Source organism: Phodopus roborovskii, unplaced genomic scaffold (genome assembly GCF_943737965.1).
Source record: "Phodopus roborovskii unplaced genomic scaffold, PHOROB, whole genome shotgun sequence".
Lineage (NCBI taxonomy): Eukaryota > Metazoa > Chordata > Mammalia > Rodentia > Cricetidae > Phodopus > Phodopus roborovskii.
Window position 1 is genome coordinate 20,037,735 of NW_026126549.1, and position 17,072 is coordinate 20,054,806.

A 17,072-nucleotide genomic window follows, 5' to 3' on the forward strand; every position below is an offset into this window, starting at 1 on the left:
CACCTCAGTTTACCCAAATGCTAAGGAAAGTTGCTGGAGTATCTCCAGAGCCTTTCCCACAGACCTAAAGACCCTTGGACCCTGAGAAAAGAAGCACTGCCCAGTGTTGCCCCAGGGACTTTGAAATGTCCTTGGCTGTCCTGGCACAACTCAACTGCTGGAAAAACCTTACAGGGCAAAGGGTTCAACTGGCATGCCTGGGCCAGTGAAGTGTGTGGGTCCTTAGGGGGCCACATTCCATTCATTGTCAACCTCTCCATGGCTCCACTGAAGCAGGCACCACCCTGCCTAGACCCAGACCAGGAGCCAAGGCCACAACCAAGTGCACAGAGGAATGCCACTCCAGCCCAGCCTGCCCTGTTACAGCCCTAACTGGTTGGTTTGTTTAGTCAAGGTCTTACTGTGTAGCCTAGGTGGACCACAAATGCTGTGGTGTCCACACTTGGACTCCTAGGATCAAGTGATCCTCCTGCCTCAACCTCTAGAGTACTTAGCACTGCCACACCTAACTCAATGTCTGGAATGTCCCTTAAGTCCCCTCAACTGTCACCTACCCTTCAAGCCTCTCACTTGCACTTCCCTAAAGCTGACCACTGAGTGGCAGGAACAGGAAAATTACCACCCTCCTCCCTGAGACCTGTGCTGCCATGACAACGCAACAAAGACCCTCAGCAAAGGAAGGTACAGAGGTACAAGGGAAGGGGAAGGCAGTGGTCAACAGGGACTTGCTAAGAGTCTGAGCAAGACTCATGGGAACAAAAGGAGGTGACACGGTAAGGAGGCCTTCTGAGACTTTGCTTAAGCATCCTGCCTGCCATACCTCAAAGGGGAGTCCCTGGAACAACCCAGAGCCCCACAATCCCAGAGCTCAACAACTACAGCTGCCCCCACCAACCACAAGTAAACGTGTTCTTCTTTTGTTTGTTTTTTAATCATTTATTTTTTTACGTGCTTCGGTGTAAAAAATGTCTGAAACCCTGGAACTGGAGTTACAGACAGCTGGGAACTGCCATGTGGTTGCTGGGAATTGAACCTGGGTCTTCTGGAAGAGCAGCCAGTGCTCTTAACCACTAAGCCATCTCTCCAGCCCTGTAAATGTGCTCTTGCTTGAGAAACTGCACAACTCCTACAGGCTACTCAGCAAAACCGCTGCCCTGATGGAACACACAGGTCACTGCTCCTAACAGCTTCTTCTAATTGAGTGTGGTGTCAGGTCTTTGCATAGTGTTTTCTGCATATCTCTCAGTAACTTTCAAAGTACCCCTGTGAAGCAGGTGTTAGGACTGGCCGGTTTACACAGATGAGAAAATAGAAGATCAGAAATGTTCATTCATTTGTCCAGAGTCTCACAGCCAAGCAGCAGAGCAGGGACTCACTGTGCACTTGCCTGACTCTAAGCCCAATTTGTTTGTTTGTTTGTTTTGTTTGATTTTTTTTTTTTTTTTTTTTTTTTTTTTTTGTGAGACAGGATTTCTCTGTGTAATATAGTTCTGGCTGTCCTGAAACTCGCTCTGTAGACCAGGCTAACCTGGAACTCACTAAGATCTGCCTGTCTCTGCCTCCCAAGTGCTGGGATCAAAGGCATGCACCACAACTGCCCAGTTAAGCCCAAATTCTTATTTTTTATTTTTTTCAAAGATTCATTTATCATGTATACATGTATGTCCAAATTCTTTTTTTTAATTTTATTTATTTATTTTTTATTTTACATATCAATCCCAGTTCCCTCTCCCTCCCTCCCTCTTACCCTCTCTACCCCCTCACATGCACCCTGGCCACCTCCCCTCCCATCCCCCCACCCCAATTCCACATGTAGGGCAATGCCATCCAAGTGGGGTCATGTAGATCTGTCAAGTCATTGTATGTCCAAATTCTTAATCACTGTGCTATGCTATCTCCTCAAATGCTCCCTGCTACCCTCAGAGCTCCAGGCCAGAATAGCACTGCAGTGCAGAGGAAGGTAAATCAAGCAGAGGGCTGGCTAGCAGAACCAGAGCCTGAGACTCCTTCAAGCTCCCCTAGGCCCACCAAAAATCCAAACTCCCTCCCATGAGGCATACCACACAAAGGGTATGGGGCCTCCACCAGGACCTGTCGTCCTCTCTGTCAGGAGGAAGGGGAAGAGGCAGGCTTGCATACAAAACTGAGAGCTAAGGCATTTCTCTCAGGGCAGACTCTTGGAACAGGGGAAGACAAGGCACAACTCACACTGGACAGCACTCAGGGCACCCCCCCTACCTTCCATCAGTGTATGCCACACCCCAACACAGCTGACCAGAAATCACCATTTCTCTTTCCACGCCTGCTTGTCCTCAGCCTTCCCGATCCAGTTAGTGTCGACAATGTCCTTCCGGTTCCTCCAGCCAGCAACACTCTCCTCTCACACCCACATCTAATCCCTCAGCAAATCTGTCAGCTCATCTGCAAGATAAATCCAGAAGCCACTCTTGGTGCCCCAACCTCCCTGCCACTGAGCCATCTTGTTCTTCATCTGGAGGCTATGGCCACCTCCTGACATCATCCTGCCTACACCCTGACCTTATGGCTCCTCTCAGGGAGGCAGCCATGTGATCCCTCTGTATGGAGGGTTAAACAGAGCAGTCCTATACCCCAAGCCCCGCAGCAGCTTCCCCTTTACTCATTCCTAAACAGCAAAGCCCTCCCTCCTAAGGAACAAGAAGCCCTCCCCCCTCCCGCGGCCTTCCCCCTTTCTGCCTGCCCAGGTGCCTTGCTGCTCCTCATATGTGCCCCTACCAACCCCCAGACTTGGCTTGACATCCCCTCCACCCCACATGGTCCTCCCCAAACTTGTACCAGCATCCCACCTCCCGAGACACCTACCTGCTGTGACATAGGCAGGCCACTCAGGCAAACCTGCTATCTCCAGGCCAGCTTTATTCCTCCTAGGGGGACTTACTACTTGGCACATAAAATGTGTTTGTGCTGATTTACTGGCTCGGCCCTACTTGTGATGTGAGACATGAAGAGTCCTAGTCTATTCTGCCCACTGTTGTGTCAGTTCCTAGAAAAGGGCCCAAATGAAGCAGATGCTTTGTAAAAATGTGTTGAATGTGACACTACCTCCCTTCTAGTCTCAGAGCCCTGAGGGTGGTACCACACCTCTGTCTTAATGAAACCTCTATTTCTCATGTGACCAGTTCTGGCCAAATTCCCACTGGTGACCACTGGATATGACATTCCATTTCTCTCTGTCTGCAGCCCTTTGGCCCCTGGGGAGAGACTCTAGGTCTTGACACTTGGGCTGCTGGAAGGAGCCTTGACAGGGCTGCTGTTGGCCTTCCCAACAGCCCACAAATGCTTTTAGCAGGTGGAGGGGAAGCCAGGGCCTCGCCTGCCCTTCTCTGTCCGCAGAAAGATTGTCAGAAACACTTGCTTTGTTCTCAGAAGAAAGAGCACAAAGCCAGTGTCAGGCAAAAGTGGGCACACAGACAGCTGGTCCATCAAAGACAGTGCAAAGGAAAATCAGGGTGTTTAAGGGGTCACTCACATACCTAGCCTATTTCATGCCTCCAGGGTACCGTGGCCCTGCTCAGTCTTCAGGACCCAACCTTCTCAAACAATCAGTCCCAACTGCATCGATGATCTGCCACTAACTGTACAGAGGGAGAGGGGGACAGAGAAGCAAAGCCTAGCTTGGACTGAGAAGATCTGAGGTTGCAGCCCAATTCTTCATATACTCATGGCTAACATCTGGAGAGCCTCCTCCCTTTAGGATCTCAGTTCACTCAGCTGTAAATGGCTTGTTCAGTCTTGTACTTCATGTCTCATCCTGTGTGCCACAGGCCCTCCACACACCCGTCATTTTTTATAAAGCCTGAGAGCAGAGGCCTAGCACCTACCTAAGAGCCAGACTTCTAGCGTCTCCCCCTTCTGGATCAGAGCACACCACTCTCAGGGCACCCTTCTTCTGAGATACCAACTGTGTGAAGTGAAACCCTCTGGGCCTGGCCAAGGCAGGAACAGGACTCTACCCCACCCAACGACCCTGCCTACTGTGCTATCCTTCAAGACTTGCTCTAGAAGCATGCAGAGCCACAGTGACAGGGAGGAGCCCTGTGTGCTGTCCCAGAGGGTGAATGAGAAGCCATGGGTGGGATAAGGGAGGCGTTCCTCTTAATGTCACTCTGGGGTCCTCTACCAGCCCTGGACCCTATACCCTAAGACACGGTGCTCAAAGTGAGGCCTGAGGCTCTCTGTGTCTGGTATTTTGGGGAGGGAAAGCCTAGGAACAGCATCAGGGGACAGGAATCTATTGGCATTTTTTTGTTAGTTTCCCAGAATTTACTTATCTACAGAGTAAGTGTGATCTATCAGCAAAAACTACTTCCAGAAGGTACCATCTTCATTGGTAGGGAGGCCCATACCTTTAATCCCAGTTCTCATTGGCACTCTGTGAGTGTGAGACCAGCCTGATCTACGTATCAAGTTCAAAGGCCATTCAGAGCTAAACAATAAGAACTTTTCTCAAAAAAAAAAAAAAAAAATCAGAAAAGGAGTCCAATAACTCTTGAATGGACAGACAGCTGAATAAGAAGGAGCTGAAGGCTCAATAAAACAACATTTATCAGCAAGAGTATGGAGCAAACAGGAAAGCCTAGTACAATAGATACCACACTGGTTTCCACCCTCCCCTTTGCCCCAGATGACAGGGACAGACCTATACATGGTACTGGTGAGAAGTGCTGAGCCCGCAGGCTTCTGTGAGCATGTGCTGCAGGACCACTTTGAGAAAAAGGCTCCTACCCTATGCTATGGCAGTGTAAAGTTAGCACTCTCAGAGGCTGCTCCCTGTATCAGAGAGAAGGCCTGTCAAGAAGATCACAGTGAGTTCCAGGGTAGCCTGGGCTATCGTAAACAGACAAGCATCAGCTGCACCCTGTCTGGAGGGAGGGCCTCAGGACCCAGGGCAGGCTGACTCACAGCTGGCAAAATGACAGCATCTATCACTCCTTCAGTTCCATGGGATATATTTAATATGCTCTTGCTGTATGCAGTCCTAAGCCTAAGCACATTCCCAGGACACAGATATGAACAGTCCGCACCCTCACTCCCCACAAAGAGCCACAGGAGAAAGGCAGACAGCAGCCCCTGCCCCAAGGACAGAGTGGCAAACTCAGATGTCCCTAGGGTCCAAGATTATGAAGCACATGAAATGACAGGCAGGATCAGTAAAGAGCACAGACCTCAGCCCCAGCATGAGCCACTGGAGATTGCAGGCTCGAGGTCTCCAATTTTCTAATGGGGAGCAGGGAAAACTGGGAGGCAGGTCCCAAACTCTGGGATTAACATCATACACTACCATGCCCAGCTTGATGTTCCAGTTTTTGCAGTAAAGCAAGAAGTATGATTTTTTTTTAATGTAAAATGTCCTATTGACTACTAGCTCAATATTTGGCATGAACCAAATAGAATCTGCCCATAGGGCATATGCGGCCTGCCAGCTTGTAACCTCTGTTCTCTTAGAAAGGATAGAAAAGACAATGTGGAGTTCACTGCAGGGTTGAGCACTGGGGTTGTGACTAGCCCTGTGGAGGCCAGTCACAAAAACCAATTCTCAGTACCAGGAGGGCTGCCTGGAAGAGGGGTTGGGCTGGAAAGTAAGGCAGGGGATGTTTAGAAAGGAAATGAATACAGAGCTGGGACCACAGGAAACCTGAGCCTCTTGGCCTTACCGGCTGGCTGGCCAGTCACACCCCAAACCCACGCCACCTAGTAGCCAATGTTTCCTCAAAAATCCAAGGTGCCAGCCAGTCTCCGGAGCAAGCACAGGCCCTGGATAGTGAATGGAGGGGCGGCCTGCCTCACGAACCTGCAGCTGAAATCAATCAGGCTAAATCAATCGGTGGAAGAATAGCAGGGGTCCGATTTCAGACCTGCAGCTTGAGGAAGTCAGCTAACAACAGCTCCAAGGGGGAAGGGAGCTGGAGACAATGGAGGGACAAAATGAGGTTGAGAATCTTGTCCTGCCTGGCCAGGCCAGGTTGTTACATAAGCCTGCCTCAGGACAAAGTGTGGGAGCGTCAGGGCTGGGGAGTCCCAGGATGCAGAGAAGGCTACCCTCACAGCCTACCCACTACAGCTCTACAACCTTGCCCTATGGCCCAGGCACCAGGTGAGCCCAGAGATAGAGAGGCGACCCAGACCCGGGGTCAAACCACAGGCCTGCAGCAAGGACAGCCATGTACCAAACTCTTCTCAAGTGATAGTTCTGTACCAGGCACTAGGGGAGTCCTCCCTACACACACTGATTGAACAGATAAGCATCCTTAGTTATTGCCATTTTATACATGAGGAATCTGAAACACAAAGTCACCAAGGTCATACAGATCCTAACGGGAGGAGCTGGCTTCACATTTCTGGGACTTGAAACATTAGTGTCAGCTTATAGTACATATGGCCTTTGCTCATCACAGAATACCTTATCACTCTGTCAATCTGCCAAAACTGACAGGACTCTCTTAAACACAGGAAAGGGCTGGAGAGATGGCTCAGCACTTAACAGCACTGGCTGCTCTTGGTCTTGAGTTCAATTCCCAGCACCCACATGGCACCTCACACCTGTCTGTAACTCCAGTTTCAGGGGACCAAACACCTTCACACAGATATACATGCATGCAAAACACAAATATATATGAAATAAAAATAAATAAATTATTAAAAAAAAGAGGACCCAGATTCAGTTCCTAGCACCCACATGGTGACTCACAACTATCCCTAATTTCAGTTCCAGGGGATCTGACACCCTCTTCTGCATTCCATAAATACCAGGTATGCATATGGTACACAGACATACATGCAAGCAAAACATCCATACACATAAAATAGGTATAAAAATTAATTTACAAAAAGAGAGAAAAGCAGTATAAAGACATTCCTTCAAAATGCAACATCTGATTTCAGGAGTTCACAAAGTACTGGGGAGAAGAGGGGTGGGCCATGACCACAGAGTACCCTATAGACAGGAGACCAGAAACAGAGGGAAGGGATGCTCAAAACAGCCCACTGAGGTCTCTCCTATCTATAGGCACTGAGCCCATCACCCACATTTATGGGCACAATCGGGGCCAGGGCCTAGTCATCCCTGCAGAACTGGGAGAACAGAATGAATCAAGACACACAATGGCCTGTGACTCTGTACCCCACTGAGTATGACTCAGAGCTCCTAGCTGCTGGGTAGGCGGTGTAGAGCTAGACCCAGCATCTGGACATGGTGGTCTCAGTCAGTACTCCATCCATCCTTCTGCCCACCACCTTGCTGCAAACCAACTTGGCCTTCCCCAACCCCAGTAGCAATGCATTTCCAAAACCCTCGCCACCCCCCCCATCTCCAACAAATCAAGATCTGAAGATTGCGTGGCCATGAAGACCCCATTCTAGCCCAAGTACTGGGCTGCCTCTCCCTGGGAGACTTCTGGCAGCCCCTCCCACCTCTAAATCTGCTAGTGAGACTGGGAGGCTCCCTACTGGAAGTCTTGCCCAGCTCCAAAGCCCTGAACCTATAAACAACAGGCCTGACAACTTCACAGAGCTCTGGATCTTGCCTTTGGGAAATTACATAAACATCCTTCAGAGAAACAAAAGTCAAACCTACAGACTCAACTTTTTTTTAAAAGGATATCAAGAAACCTTTTTCCAGTCCAGCTTCCCCCATCCTACCACCATTGTTCCAAATATCCTCTCAGGACCTAGAAAATACATTTGGTTTCCGTCTGGGGTTTGGGCTTCTTGGTGATCTTCCTCATGGAAACTGCCCCACCCCTTCTTGGCAGCTATCTCCCAGGGCATCTCCCTTCCCAGAATTGCCCTAGGCCACCCTGAGGATATGGCCACATAGCCTGCCAAAGACTAGAGGGATGGGGCAGTTTAAAAGAGAAAACCCTTCCCTGTTTAGGAGCAACAGCAACAGTTCTTAACTCTCTGGTCCTAACAGTGACTCTAATGCCCTATGCAGCCCGAGTGAGCTCCTGCTCCCGTTTGAGCCTTAGTCCTTCAACTGTGAGATGAAAGGTTCCTATGCCAACAGGGAAATCCTGGGGCTTCTAGAAAGTACACTGGGGACACAGGAAGAAAAGACCAGGGTTGATGGTAGACAGATTTTTAAAATTTATTTTATTTATGTGTGCTTGAGCTCTCGTGTTTGCATGCGAGTGAGCATGGGTGAGTACGAGCGTGTGTGTGTGTGTGTGTGTGTGTGTGTGTGTGTGCGCGCGCGCGCGCGTGCACGCGCGCACCCAAATGTGCATGTTCATTCCCTTGCACAGAGACCAGAGACCAGAAGCAAACTTCCGATGCCTTGGAGCTGAAGTTACAGGTGTTTGCAAGGTTGCTCAGATCTGGTCCTCTAATAGAACACTAAGTGCTCAATAATGGTTTAGCCATCTCTCTGGCCCCTAATAGACTGATCTTACCCCTCCTACTTCTCCAACCCTAACCAAAGAAAACCCACTTTATTTCTCAAATTTAATCTCTCACCCTACCTTTGGGCCTTTAGCTCAGGCAGCTCATGAACAGAACAGAGAATAACAGTGTCTGTAGTAGAGGGCCCTGCTTGGGAGCAGAGGCAAGAGGGTCTCTGTGAGTTCCAGGCCAGCCAAGGCTATACAGTGAGACTCTGTCTCAATGAGCAAACATTTCTGAATCTAGTCCTGCTATGCATGGCCTAGGTACTTCCATCTATGAAATAGAAGTGACTATAGCACTCCCTAATTTAGAGGGTTATTCTGGAGATTGCTTCTGAGATGACATGGAAGTGTCTAGCAAGCATTGATAAACTGTCAATAGATATGAGTAGCAATTATGATCATTATTAGAATTATTGAAATGTTTAAAACCATTGACTGGTGACAGCTAAGGCTTCTCAGACCCATGTCTACCTACTGAATCATAAATATGCATGCCCACACATCCCTAACACACACCATTCTCTAATGCAGGACCCACATTCTCTGACCCCAGCCCTGGCCCAGAGCACAGCTGGCTTGTTCCTGGCACCTTTTTTTTTTTTTTTTTTTTTTTTTTTTGGGTCTGTTTTTTGAGACAGCATCTCTCTGTGTCATTCTAGTGGTCCTGGAACTTGCTTATATAGCCCAGGTTGGCCTTAAACTCACAGGGATTCTGAGTGCTGGGATTAAAGGTGTGCTACTCTGCCCAGCCTCCTGGCACCCAATCTAGCCAACACAATCTCTCTCACTCTTCCTACTCCCAAACTGTCTTCCTCTAATTATCCTAATATTCTTTCTTATACTCACAGGGTTAAGCTGTACCCCAATGCTCTTATAAGATTCTTTCTCAGGATAGGGGGCACTCTTCTAAAATGGTAGCTCCTTTGAAACATAGTAAACAGGGGCCATAGTAGTACATGCCTTTAATCACGGCACCCAGGAGGCAAAAAGGGTAGATAGCTCTATAAATTCAAAGTTAGCATGGTCTATATAGTATCAGACTATCCAGGACTACATAGTAAGGATAGTGAGACCCCCTACAAAAAAGAAAGAGAGACACACACAGACAGACAGACAAAGTGGAGAGAAAGTAGGCTTTCCATGGGTGTTCCCCACAGTTGTTCCATGACTTAGTATGCTGAAAACAGGGGTCTAAGTAAAAAGGCATTTGGTTTGGTTTTTTTTTTTTTTAATGACCTAGCCCAGTGGTCACTAAAAAGATAGGACAAAAAGGAACTGGGCTCCCTGGTTTCCTCCAGGTGCTAGGAGTCTGAGTAAACTGAAAAGAGGCAGTGACCTTTTCATGACCTAATCCAGTGGTTCTCATGTATCAGAGCCACTGGGAGAGCTACTGAACACAGACTGCTGGGCCCCAGCACCCCAGCGTCTGACTCAGTGGGTCTCTCATGTTCCCAGGTGATACAAAGGCCAATGGTCTGACTTCGAGAACCGCTGGCTGAAACCTGCAGGGAGAGCACCTACTGCTTCCATTCCTATAAAAGCATGAGCCAGGATGCCACACTGTCAGGAGGAAGAACATGCAGGCAGAGGGACACAACCTGAATAAAGGACTGGCTATGACAACATACACTTCTTGCTGGCATCTGCCCGGGCAGGTAGCTATGTGCAAGCAAAGTAGAGGGTACAAACCAGAGGTGTCTGCCACTGAGCAAAGACTACAACAAACCTCCACCCTCTGCCACCTGGAGATCTGTCCAGACAAGCCAGTCCTTGGCCAGCCTAAGGGTGCTGAGAATCCAGGCTTTCCATCATGGAGCCAAACCTCAGGCCAGAAAGACCAGAATCTCCACCATCTTATAATCACATGAGCTTTGGGATTTTTTTTTAAAGATTTTATTTTCTTTATGTGCTTGAGTATTTGCCTGAATGAACTGTATGCCTGTGCACTATCGTGTACAGTCCCCATGAAAGCCAGAAGATGGCGTGAGAACCCCTAGGAGCCACCGTGAGGATACTGGAGATTGAACCTGGGTCCTCTGGAACAAGGAACTAGCCAGAGGAGCCCTTCAGAAATCAGCAAACACTGGCTGTAATCTTGAGTCTAAACCTTGGCTGCCATATCTGCTTAGAGGTGACACTAACTCCATTCCCACCCTTCCACAGCTGTTATAAGAATGAAGTGAGAGCTGGTACACCCCACCCCCTGCAGTGGTGGGAAGCAGATCCAAAGCTACACAGAGAAAACCTGTCTCGAAACCAGCCCCTACCCCCAAAAGGAATGTGAGCATCTCGGTCATGAATAACTATCAAGTTAGGTCTGGTGGTGTACATCTTTAATCTAGCACATGGGAGATAGAGCTGGAAGCCAGCATGGTCTATATACGTTATAGGCTAGCCAGACAACACAGTAAGACTGTCTTTAAAACAACAACTATCACCAGGCAGTGGTGCATGCCTTTAATCCCAATACTCAGAGAAGCAGAGGCAGACAGATCTCTGAGTTGGAGGCCATCCTGGAGTTTCAGGGCAGCCAGAGATACACAAAGAAACCCTGTCAAAAAACAACAAAACAAACAAAACAAAAGAAAAGACCAAAAAATTGAAATAAAACAAAAAGCTAGGTAGTGGTTCACACCTTTAATTTTAGCACTCAGAAGACAGAGGTAGGCAAATCTATGTAAATTGGAGGCCAGCATGGTCTACAGAGTGAGTTCCAGGACAGCCAGAACTATTACACAGAGAAACCATCTCAACCTCACTCCCTCCCCCCCCAAAAAAAGAATGAATGAATGAATGAATGAATGACTAAATAAATAAATAACAATGTCAGTTCCAACTGGCATAAGTAACCAACACCGACCCTGTACTATCAGAGTTAAAATACTTCAAGGTAAGGACAACTGCAGTCCCTTTGCACAGGTTCCAGAAGCAGAAGTGACAGCAGGGACCTGGCCCCAGCCTGTCTGGCACCCAGTCTTGCTCTTAGCCTTGACTTGATCTGTACCTCGCTATCGCCTTAAGTCCCTTCTTTCCCTGTTCCCATCACCTCTCCCTGCCACCATCCATTGCTCCTTCCCTCCTGGAAGCTCCAAGCCCACAGCCCAGGTCACAAGAGATGGGTCATAAAAGCAGCCATAGGGCCACCTGCCCAACTCACCTGGAACAGGCTGTACACTACTCAGCATGGTCACCAGGGAGGAGACTGGGCCTGTGGGACTTGAGTCCCTTAACCTGGATGACAGGAAGGAAGGCAGAAAGCAGAGGCATCAACAAAGGGAGGAAATCCCTCCCAGCTTCCCAGATATAGCCACGGCTACTGCAGGCCATGCGATGGTCCAGGACTCAGTTTCCACACCTGCACTTCCCAGCCTGCTACTTTGAATGGCTCCTGCCTGCTGTGGGTACTGCATGCCAACCACACTTTCCAAAAATAGAAGTTTTGGGGTTGTTTTGGTTTGGTTTTTGTTTTTACATTTAGACTGTGTAAGAGTGAGTGTGTTTGTGGCATGTGTAGAGGTCAGGTGACAACTTGAAGGACTTAGTTTTGGAACTCACTATGAAAACCAGGCTGACCTTGAACTCACAGAGATACCTGATCTTAGTGGAAGAGAACCAGCTCCTGCAAGCAAGACCTAGCTTGCTCCAGAGGTAACTGTCTGTAACTCCCATCCCAGAAGATCCAACACACACGGTGTACAGACACACATGTAGGCAGAACACTCACACACATAAAATAAAAGCAAAGGTTAGAAAAAAATTTTTTTTGTTTGTTTGCCAGGCTGGCCTCGAACTCACAGAGATCTGCCTGCCTCTGCCCGGTCCTGAGTGCTGGGACTAAAGGTATGCACCACCAATGCCCAGCTAGGAAAAAATGTTTTAAAAGAAAAGAAAATCGGGATTATTGGAAGAAGGTCGTCAGAGCTCAGGCACTTGAGGAACTGTACAGGCAGGCCACTGGGTATTAGAACTTCCTGCCGCACACAGAAAAGACTATGGCTATGGGAACAGTGGGGCTGGAAGTAGGCTGAGTTCTCAGGCAAAAAGGGAACTGAGAGTAATCACCCAAAGCTGACCCTGTAGTACATTCTCGCACACCCTCACCAGAGTCTCCACTCCCCAAGCAGGTACTCAGCAATGAGGCCCTCCACTTGTCCTCAGGCAGTTTCTTCACAGGTTAGACGCCCTAGGCGTGACCTTACTGCTATCTTTGGCCTCAAAACCCTACAGGACCAGTCTATAGAATCTGCCTGCCCTTAGGGAGCTTTCCAGGGATTCAAAAGCAGTGATTTTGCTAAGGTCCTTCCAGAAACCTGGGCCAAGCCTCAAGGCAACTACAAGGTCCTTTAGCCCTCTCCTGCCATCGGCCTCAGCCTGGGTCTGCCTGAGTGACCAGGCCAGCTCCGCAGGGTCACAATAAATGAGTTTTTTGGTCACTCTTGCCACCATCTCCGGCTAATACAACCCTATGAACAGCAACTCAGTGGCACACAAACAGATCAGTATGGGTTCAAACTCTGGCAGTTAACTGACTCTACCCTTCTGAGCCTCCATTTCCCCAACCTAGAAATAGGGCAGGGTGGGGTGACCAGCAGCAACTACTCTGCAGGGTATTGTGAGAAGTCAATGGGTGTCTGTAAAGAGCCTGGCACTATGCCTGGCAAAGAGCACTGTAACAGGCACCATCTCAACAAACCGCTTACAACCTTCTGTCTTCTCAGCTACAGCATAAAACCCCCCACTGTGCAGTCCGGTGCCCACTGTCCTGTCTGATGTCCTGAACCCTCAAATACTTCCTCCTCTAGGAACCCTAGCTGACATTACCAACCAGGAAGCTCTTCCTTCCACAGTCCTTGGGCCATTGTCTCCTGCTGATCACCCTATCACACCCTGTCTTACAGTAACCCCCCCCCCTCTGATCCTTGTCAGCCCTCTCTAGACAAAATCCAGCCAGCCTTTTGTCCCATTTCATGTCCCCTGACACCCCTGGCCACAGAAATATTCCATATGAATTTGAAAAATTACCCAACTTCCCATCTCAAGCAAAGAATGTCCTCCAAATAGTCCTGTTATTTCAAGCCATACTGAAAACAAATTCCAACCTAGTAGAAGTCTGTGCAAGCCCTAGAGATTTCTAACTCTGGCTCTGGTACTAAAGTGCAGACACATGAGCCCAGAACACAGACAACATGGGGCCCTGAGGCCAAGGAAGAGAGGGCTTGGATGGCTGAGGCCATCTCTCACATTCTCTGTTGGCGCCTATGCTTTCTTCCTGCTTATCTCTCCATCTGAAGACTCTCCCTTGCACACCCCCCTGCGATGGGAATCTTCCTATTTCTCACTGCCTTTCTTCCTTTACCTGTTGACTTCCCCATAGGCCTCTCTGCTCTGATCAGAATGACAAACAAGTGAGTCTGACCACACAACAAGGGACAGCCCCCAAGTCACCAAGGACCCTTTCCATGCCTTCCAGCCCTCTACTTAATCCCTAGCTTTTCAGAGCTAAATGGTGGAATTTCCATTCTTGTTCCTACAAGCTGACAATGATGTCAGCCCAGGAGAGCTCTCTATTCCCAGGGACCAAGGAAAGCCTACAAATCCTTGGGAATCCCACCCTCTGAGCCAGAGGGCCTTGGAGCAGTTGGAGCTATGTGCACAAACCTCCCTCCCCCAACAACCCACCACACTAGCCCTCAGTCCCAGGTTTTAAGATGTCATTAATTAGCAATTTGTATTCCATCTTTTAAGTAATTACTCAAAACCCCCAATCAGTGCTTGATTGGTAATCATATCCCTCCCCACACTACCCACACACTCCCCCAAAAGATTGGGCCCAACTAGGACATGAAAAAACAGTGGGAATCTGAGCCACTGTTCATAGTCACTAGTGGGGTCTTTCCTGGAGAACTACGAGGAGCCCAGTACTGGGCTAGCTGGACTCTAGAACACACAAAGACAGGTATCTCCAAGACGATTCTGCAATCTTGCTGGCTCAAAGTTCATCCTTCATACTAGCTCCAATGATCTCTGAGGCTAGAATATCAAGGCCTGCCTCTTAGATTGGCAATGAAGGCCCTGTGGCTAAGATACTTGGGGCATAAATCCTTGGCCTTAGGTCCCCAATCTGCCCAAGGGTTCTACTCTTGAGCCCAACCTCCTACCCACTGTTGATCTGAAAGTGACAGGTCTAAAGGGAGTTAAAAAGCAGGTCTCCTGGGTGCTGGGGAAAAGTCTGTTGACAAAGCCACCAGCTGTCCCCAGTTGGAGCCAGGGAGACAGACTCCTCCCTGAACCACCACCCACACCGGGAGAGCGTTCCTACCAGGACCCAGCCAGCAACGGAACTTGGACCATCATGAAGCCTCTGATCACAGACTCCAACTGACCTCCCCTCCAGCTCCAGCTGCCACACTAACAAGACCAAGGGCCAGGTAGAAGGGTGCCTCACCTGGGAAAGGGTGATGGGGCAGGGAGGCAGTTCATAGGATTCAACTGAAAATGAAACTATAAACCCAGGCATATCAAGAGGCTTAGTAGGGATCTGTAGTTGGTATACAGGACTGAGAGAGGGGGCAAATCCCAGATCCCATTTCCTACCTTCCTGACCTTTTCCACTCAGTGCCTCAGTTTCCCTTCTGTAAAATGTGCCTATCAATAAGGCAAGAGAACTTTGTAAACAAAACCGTGTAAAGCAGTGAGTTAGCCCAGTGCCTGGCACACAGCAACATGCACTGAACACTTGTTGAATATAAGCATGCCAACATTTCCCGAGGTCCCACACCCAGGCTTCATCCCCCACTGACAGATACACCCATTTTACAGGTCAGGAAACAGAAGCTAGGAAAGGTAAAGAACCTGCTCAAGGTCACACAGCTGGGATGTTATGAACACCTAGGTCTGTCTAACCTCAGTCCAGAGGGTAATATTGCCCCAGGATGTCCCCCCCGTGTTCTTCTAGGGTCAGGAGGGAGGACCAACAGTGGGATGTAGGATCTGTGGGGATCCTGGCACATAAAAGCCAGGTGATGGATGAGTCCTCAGATTCCTGGCAGCTCCCAGACCCCTGCGTCCTACAGGCGTCCCCTCCTCATGGTGGTCAAACGCTACAGTCCCGGCTCCCGGGAACCTGAGGGAGGAGGGGAGTTAGGGACCAGGCCGCTCAGGGCCCCGGAGAAAACCGGTCCGGCCGCCTTCCCCATTCCCGAAGCTGGGACCCGGCCTCTAGCCCCCTCCCATGCTAGACAAAAGTTTCCCCTGTTCGGGAGCCGGGGAGGGGGAGGGGGCATTCCTCGTGGGTGACATTATCCGTGACCTACAGCTGCCGCGCTGCCCGGCCCGCACCCCGGCCCGCCCGGCCCCGCGAGGCCCCCACCCCTTTGTCCTCCCACCGCCCGCCCGGCGCCCGCGCGCACTAAACTTACGCCCGGGGCCGCTCGGGCCCCCGCGCGGCCTGCACGCCGTGCCCGGCTTCCGAGCGCTCGACCCGGGACGCCGGCCGCCCAGCCCTCCGGCCTCTTACCTGCCTCGGCCGGGGCGCCAGGGGGAAGCGGCGCGGGTGGCCGCGCGGCCGCCGGTCTCGGGCGTGCGCGAGGCGGGCTGCGGGCCGGCTTAACCCCTTGCTGGCCGCGCTGCGCCCGCGCCCGCGCCCGTGCCCGTGGGGAGCGCGCACAGGGCCGCCGGGCCGCCCGCCTCCCTCGGCCCGCGCCTACCTCCCCTGCCGTGGCCGTGCACGGGGCTCGATCCGGCGGCGCGGGGCGGGCGCGCACGCTGCGGGGGCCCAGCCAGGGCCGGGGCGGGACCGGGCGCCGCGAGCCGGGCTGGATTTCTCGCTTCCACCCGGATTCTCCCTCGGCTCTCCCGACCGATTCGGTGCTGCTCGGCGACCACGTGACGCGGGCTGCCTTTGACCCCGGTCTCGGAGCGGGTAGGGGGCGGGGGCCCGGGCTCGAGGGGTGTCAGTCGCGGGACCCGCCAGGGCTGCGCGCCCCGCCAGGGTTCCGGAGGCGATGACCCCGAGCAAACAAAGCCCTGGGGAAACCAACAAGTTATTTGGGGTCAGAGAGGGACCCGCGCTGGGGGTCGGAGAGGCGGCAGAGGGAAGGAGGGGGGACAAAGACACGCTCTCGCCGCGACTCACGGGCCTGGAATCGCTGTCTGGGCCCGGGGACTGCGGGTCCCGCCCCGCTGGCCTGTGACAACCCTCTAGTGCTCCTCAGACAACAGGTACCTGTCAGTGTGACCCCTCTAGGGCAGGACTTCACACCCACACGCCCTCGTTCTGGCTGAAAAACACTTGTATCCCTCCTTACTGTGAGGGTCTGATTCGCGTACTGATTTCATCGTTTACTAGGATGTCAGATCCCTCAACAAGTTGTTCCCAGCTTAATCATTTCCTCTCTGAGGCATATAGCAGGCAGACTGAGAGGTATATGGCCTTGTGCAAAAGTTTCTCCCATCTGGCCTGTTCAGTCCCACCCATCTCTCAAAGAGCCTGCAGGTTGGACAAGGTTCCTCGCATTAAGTAGGTAGAAACCCCGAATTTCCTGTACTGTACAGAGAGCCCTTTAACAGCTGATGTTAAAATTTATTCTCAGCCCAGAGAGGTCTGCTCTCAGCCATTCAGTAAGCCTGCAAGGGAGAGGAAGGTGGGGT

At 50.7% G+C, this 17,072-nt stretch overlaps 1 protein-coding gene across 1 annotated transcript in view; it reads right to left on the reverse strand.

Annotated features, from left to right (window-relative positions):
• Ndst1 (N-deacetylase and N-sulfotransferase 1) overlaps positions 1 to 16,295 on the reverse strand; it is a 59,921-nt gene extending 43,626 nt beyond the window's left edge. Inside the window, exon 1 of the mRNA XM_051200953.1 lies at positions 16,130 to 16,295. The gene's annotated coding sequence lies outside the window, so the exon portion shown is untranslated. The remainder of the gene's footprint in view (positions 1 to 16,129) is intronic.
• Between the last annotated feature and the right edge of the window lie 777 nt (positions 16,296 to 17,072).